The sequence below is a fragment of the Benincasa hispida genome, chromosome 2 (assembly GCF_009727055.1).
Source record: "Benincasa hispida cultivar B227 chromosome 2, ASM972705v1, whole genome shotgun sequence".
NCBI lineage: Eukaryota > Viridiplantae > Streptophyta > Magnoliopsida > Cucurbitales > Cucurbitaceae > Benincasa > Benincasa hispida.
Genome location: NC_052350.1, coordinates 22,250,587 through 22,256,540, shown reverse-complemented (window position 1 = coordinate 22,256,540; position 5,954 = coordinate 22,250,587). Strand labels below are relative to the sequence as shown.

Below are 5,954 nucleotides of genomic sequence, written 5' to 3'. Positions count from 1 at the left end.
TTTTCAAATATTAACCGTAAATTTAAATTCAACTTAAATGAGTCGAATAATAGTGAAATATAATTTAAAAATAATATAAATATTCGTTAGAATGAATTGTTAAATTATATTTCTATGTACTTTTAAATAAGATGTTAGTATAATTATTTCATTAAAAAGACTAAACGAAATAAAATTATTCATATGTTTAATCTTGTTTATGTTAGAAAAAATTGAATGTACATCAAATATTATCAAATAAGTTATCTAATATTTTTTGGAAGAAAAAACTCTAAATAGTTTATTATTATTATATTTATATGTGTTCTCAAAGAAGTAATTAATAAACAATTATATCTTCTTAAAATTGAGAAAAAAAAATTGGTTAGATACAGACCTTGATTCAATTTAATTTGTTTTTAATATCATAAAGTTTAACCTTTCGCATAACTATTATTGTCATCTGAGAAAAATAAATTAATAATAAAATATGCTAACCTTAAAATATTTTTTGAGTTAGTATTTACATACTTTTCCAAATAAGTTTTCAGTATCTCATTTCTACGTTCATAAATAAAATCATATCTTTTTATTCAACAAAATAAATTTCTAAATTCTTTTATTGAGAACAGGAACTATTAATTTTTATTTAGAAGATTTTGAGTTTTCTAATAAAATGAAGTTTGGGCGAAAAAAAACAAGAAACAACAAAAAAATATATATATATATTTATTATGTAAAATGGTTATTGTGTGAAAGAATTTGTATTTATTAAAAGATATTCTATAAATTTCAATTTATTAATTATTTAGTAATCAAAAATAAGAAGAGAAAAGAAAGGATATTAGAAAAAATAGTATTAATTATTTAGTAAAAGGGGAATGTAAAGTTAAATGAAAAAAAAAAATCATTAAAAAGTACCCAAAAAAAAGTATAAGAGGATATGAGGACAAAATAGGATTAGTTGAAAACTCTGATGACTAGATGGATGTAAAATTAAATGAAAAAGAAAAAAGAAAAAGAAAGGGATGAATGGTATGTGAGATCATATGTAGGGGTGTGAATGAGGGTAAAATGGTATTTATTGAAAAAGATAGAGACAAAGAGGGAAGTTAAAAATTCTCCCCTCTTAATCCATTTTAATACAATACACATATCCCTAAGTATAATATATACTATAATTTATAGTGAAAATTGAGTTCAGATGGAATTTATATATTGTGGTATATTTTTTTTATTTTATATCTGACTACTTTGAATTAATGATATATAGTCTATAATATGAATGAAATTTATGATATACCGGGATTCATATTGCACATTGAGTATCGAACCCATGATGTAAATGAAACTTATATGATATATATTATGATTTATGTCGAGCATTTGAATCAATTTCTATGTTATATACTCGAGAATATTTCATATATCGATTAGGAAATTTGTAAATACCTAACAAAATATTGTAAAGTATATTTAAAATAACATGAATTTTCTAAATAAACTATAAAGTTAATATGTAAAACCAATGTAAATAGGAAAAAAATCATTAAAATCCATTCTCTCTCCAAATAAGCTGGAATAAAATTTCTGCATTTTCGCTCACCAATTAAACAAAAAATACAATAAAATCTCAACCAATTAATACATTCTCTCTTTCCGGCATTAAAGGGTATTTCGAAAATATGGAAAAAAAATTTCGAATGTCACATTCTCTCTCCAATTGTCCACCACATTCAAAGATATTTTAGTCCGAAAATTCTTTAGATCATATATACAATAATATCAAAAGGTTTAAACATTTATGAAAATAAGTTTTAAAAATAGATTGAATTTATAATAATCTATAAAATTTAGAACCCTATTTGGTAATCAAATTTGTTTTTTAAAATTAAATCTATAGATAATTTAAAAAATAAGCCAACATTGAGGACCTTTAATATTAATATTGTTGTTTTCAAAACTTATTAGAGAAATATTGTTGTTTTGAAACTTATTAGAGAAATATTGTTGTTTTGGGAGTTCGAGGCTAGAGGTCGAATGTTGAGAACTCGACTAATGTGGAGGTTGAACGTTGAGAACTCGACGAACAAAGAAAAACTTGGAAACAAAACATAGGCCGAAACTTCAACCCTCGACAAGGGAAATCTCATGAATCTCGCTTAGGTTGTCGAAGGTTGAAGTTTCGACACACATCCATCCTCGAGATTACAGGTTTATTACTTTTCTTTTTCCCTCATAGAGGAAATAAAGTAATGAGATGGTATACTATATATATCTATGTACTCGAGCTGCTTCTAACAACCTATGCATTTTGTTATCATTTCGAATTAGACAGAGGCTAGGATTGACGTGAGGGGGTGGGGATGGCTATATTTCTGGGAGCGAACTCCAAATGAATATGAAGCGCATGGATACAAGTTATGAAAGACAATTTCGAATTAGCTTTGTCTACGAACAAAATTTTGTATATTAGGTTGTCAAAGGTTACATACATGTCGAAACTTCAAAGCGATTAAGGAGATAAGTGGGCTGAAGCAGATTAAGGAGAGAGTGAGATTCAAAGCGAGATAGTAGGAGAGAGCGAGATTCAAACCGAGATTTTAGGAGAGAGCGAGATTCAAAGTGAGAATGTTGGAGAGAGCGAGATTTAGTTTATATTGACTAATCTGACTAACATTGAACTTGATAAAATGAAATGGTTGAATAATTGAAAAATGAGATTATTCAGGAATATACATTGAATGCTAAGATTACGCATTGAGTTTCTGATAGTAGATCCATAATCAAAAAAGTGTTTGTAATTGTTCCAGAAGAAATGAAAGCTAGCAATCATTAATGGAAAAATAACAACAATAACAGAGAGAGCGAGAAAGCGAGAGCGAGAGTGAGAGAGCAAGATCTTAGGAGAGAGCGAGAGTGAGAGAGTGAGAGAGTGAGATCTTAGGAGAGAGTGAGATTGAAAGAGCGAGATCTTAGGAGAGAGCGAGATCTTAGGAGAAGCGAGATTGAGAGAACGAGATCTTAGGAGAGAGCGAGAGTCTTCACTTTATTTGAACTTTCCATAGAAATATATATAAAAAAAGAGAAAAAATCTGTCTCTTATACACATCTAGATGTGTATAAGAGACAGACATTGCTCTTGCTCACTCTATAAGACATAGAAGTGTTGTTGGCGTTACCTGTTGAAGGTGAGCCGGGCACCGAAGTGATGTATGATGACTGGTTAGAAGTTTATCAACTGTACCTCGGTGCGACCCCACCTGCCGACAAGATTAAAGGATCGAGGTTAAGTTTAATATGGTTAGGAACACAATTTCGTGAGCTCACAGATGATGCAGACGAGGAAACCGTCATAAGATATGCGCGAGTATATATACTACAAATGATGGATGGAAGTTTGTTTTCAAATAAATTAAGTCATTTTGTTCAGTTGATGTTCTTGCCACTGTTAGCTAACCTCTATGATGTGGGACGGTATTCGTGGGGTGGAGCATGCTTGGCATGGTTGTATAGACAATTATGCAAGCAACAAGACCTGAGGTTCGAGAGATAGTTGGGCCTCTCATACTTTTACAACTATGGGCTTGGAAGCGATTTCCAACAATATCTCCACAGCTACATCATGTTAATGACGCTCAGTTAGTTGGACGAGCCTATGGTTCTCGGTATGTTGTTTTAATTCAATTTAATTTTTATATCACTGATCTAGTTAATTTAAATTCTAAATTATCAATTTAAAAATTTAGGTGGAGAGACAAATTTTATGTGACTAGGATAGCCACACATGTAGTCAACCAGTATAGATACATGTTTGATCCAATTCAACCTGAACAGGTACATTACACTAAACCTAATTGATTATTTTATTCACATTTTTATTATATTTGTCTTTAATATTCTCTAATATAATATTTTCTGTTTCAGGTTATTTGGGAGCCGTACAAAATTATTGTGTATACTTTGCCTAATTTTTGTACGAATGGTCAAAACATATGGCGGACGATGAGTCTTCTCATATGTTTTCACATTGGTGAGTGGCATCTTCCTGATAGGGTAATGAGATAATTCGGTTTTCAGCAGGATGTCCCATTGCCTTGTAATACTGAACCCGTACTGCATGATATTGACCTAAGGACTGGAAATTGGTCCGAAAAAATTGCACATTTGGTAGTGTGATGACACTATCATGCAAAGTTTATTGCAGTGAGGGTTTCTCTTGAACAGTTTGACACAGATGTCACTCCATAATATATTCATTAGTATAATAATATCACAAGGCGCTACGTCACTCGTCTAGGAGTAACTGTGGGTCATCTGGTAAAAGAATGAATATTATCTATTTTTTTAATTTAAATTTATTTTAAATGTTGTCTAATTGTTTTATAATTCATAGAGATCGAACAACAGTATACTCCGTGAGGTTATGAATAATCCGAACCAGGTTCTTGCGATATGTAGTGACATACGATATACCTATTGTTCCTCCACCAGCTCCTAGACGTAGAGGACCTGTTCGGGAAGAGGATGAGTTTGATGAGGTTGCACATAATGTGGAATAGTTGCCCCCTATGACGCAGGCGCAGAGTCAAACTAGTTTACTAGTCCATGATGCCAATATTTGGTTCAGGACATTATGACTCAGAGGCTGGTCCTTCGTTCATACATGAACATGGTCGGGGTCGTGAGGGCATATAATGAATATTCATATTATGAAGCACGACATCAAGAAGAACCCGAGCAACCTCAAGTTCAAAGTCGACGACGATGACAATCACATCGAAATCGACGACGTCGCCTTGTCGGACCACATTGATTTTTGTAATTATTTTATAATAAATGATAATAATTTAATTTACATTTTTTATTTTTATAAGTTATAATTTTTTTAATTTATTCTTTTAAGAGTTTAAATAAAATAATAAAATATTTTTAAAAATTGTTTTTATAAAATGAAAAATTAAAAAAAAAAAGATTAGAAAGAAGAAGGGGGAATGTGATAATTAAAAAGAAAAAAAATGGAAATTTGTATGGTATTCTCGCTCTTTATCAAAATCTCGCTATATTTACTCTCGCACACGCTCACTCTTGCTTTCAAATGCAGTCGCATTTGATTAGAAAATTATTCAACAAACTTTAGACGCATTTGATTGGAAAATTATTCAACACAAATTTTGAAAATAGTTTCAAAACATCCAAGGCTAAGGCTAAATATAGTAGTTTGGAAAATAAACTTACTTTTCAATACCCTATCAAATAATTTTGATATTTTTCTCGAAAGAAGGAATTCGAACAAAAACGAATTTAAAAGAAATGAGAGGGAACATTTGATATACATATATTTTTTTTCTAAAAAGAAAGAAAGAATGCAAACAAAGCGAAACGGAAGAAAGAGACTGGGGAAGAACATTAAATGGAAGAAGGAATGAAAGAGAACAATAAATAATAGCAATAAAACTTGGAAAACTAGGACTAGGAGAGGGGCCGCGCGAACGCAGGCCCCCACTACCACAAATTATGACGTAGGCTCTGTCACTTTGGACAGACCTTAGGTGGGCACCCCTCCGAACGTGCAATGGAGGTCACCAACCTAGGCCATGGGCCTTTCTGATCGCCCATTGACCCCGTCCAGGTAAGTATGTTCCTCCGTCGCCACTTCATTCCACTTTATACCCCATTCCCGCCTCTCCTTTCTCCCACCTCTCCGATGTGGGACACAACCAATCTTTCCTCTAATTATAACACCGGTTTAATGTTGTGCCATTTAATTTCACTACATTTTCCCTATTTTCTACTTTTTCCAATTTCTTTAACCAATCACTTTACACCTTTTTAAAAAATATATAAAAAAATACCAATGCATTTAAGTATTTTTTGTACTATTCATCTATTAACTTTTTAAGAACAATGACATTTGATCAACTTTTTAAAGTAAATCTTATTAACGTTTTGCTCGTGTTATTAACCCTTTTTCT

The 5,954-nt window shown here is 31.3% G+C and overlaps 1 non-coding gene across 1 annotated transcript; it reads right to left on the bottom strand.

The window, feature by feature from the left end:
• Positions 1-5,456: 5,456 nt before the first annotated feature.
• Positions 5,457-5,619, bottom strand: LOC120072376. The gene has a single exon (XR_005480439.1). It is a non-coding gene; the product is annotated as a U1 spliceosomal RNA (small nuclear RNA).
• Between the last annotated feature and the right edge of the window lie 335 nt (positions 5,620-5,954).